The sequence below is a fragment of the Saccopteryx leptura genome, chromosome 13, assembly GCF_036850995.1.
Source record: "Saccopteryx leptura isolate mSacLep1 chromosome 13, mSacLep1_pri_phased_curated, whole genome shotgun sequence".
Lineage (NCBI taxonomy): Eukaryota > Metazoa > Chordata > Mammalia > Chiroptera > Emballonuridae > Saccopteryx > Saccopteryx leptura.
In genome coordinates, this window is record NC_089515.1 from 35,854,223 (window position 1) to 35,854,954 (window position 732).

Sequence of the window (732 nt, forward strand, 5' to 3'; positions counted from 1 at the left end):
ATTCACTTTCGAGTTACACTTTGAAGTTCATCAGAATGCTATCAATTGTTATTCTGTAAACCAATGGTCCCCAACCTTTTTTGGGCCACGGACTGGTTTAATGTCAGAAAATATTTTCACGGACCAGACTTTAGGATGGGATGGATAAATGCACAAAATAAAATTATGCGACTGGCGTAAAAACTGTGGTATTTTTAAATATAATTGTCAAACTTACAATATTTATTGGGCTAAGTCAAAGGAGGAACGAGCATGTCCTCATTATTCAGGCTGTATTAAAATTTGTTATTCTGACAACGTTTCATGTCTGACATCAATATGTAATATGATAGGTCCAGGCTCGCTACCAATCATGAACCTATGACAATAAAAATAAACATGAATCCACTGTGTACTCGTATGCAACTTTATTAGAAGCATCCTCTTAACATCGCACCAACAACATAACATGAGTAACATCCTCTCTGCCTCCAAACACTTTCCAGTCGCTATGGTAATGTTTAAACATGCCTTAATAATAAGATACAATACAAAAACAAATATAAAGTGCATGAAAAATACAACTCACCATTGTTATGAATATTGTAAGTTAAGGGTTATTTATTATAACGTTTATATAGAATGATAGTAGTCTATCTCTCAACAACCATAACGCTAAATCAGTGGGAGCCCTGAGCTTGTTTCTCTGCAACGAGAGGGTCCCATCTAGGGGTAATGGGAGACAATGACACC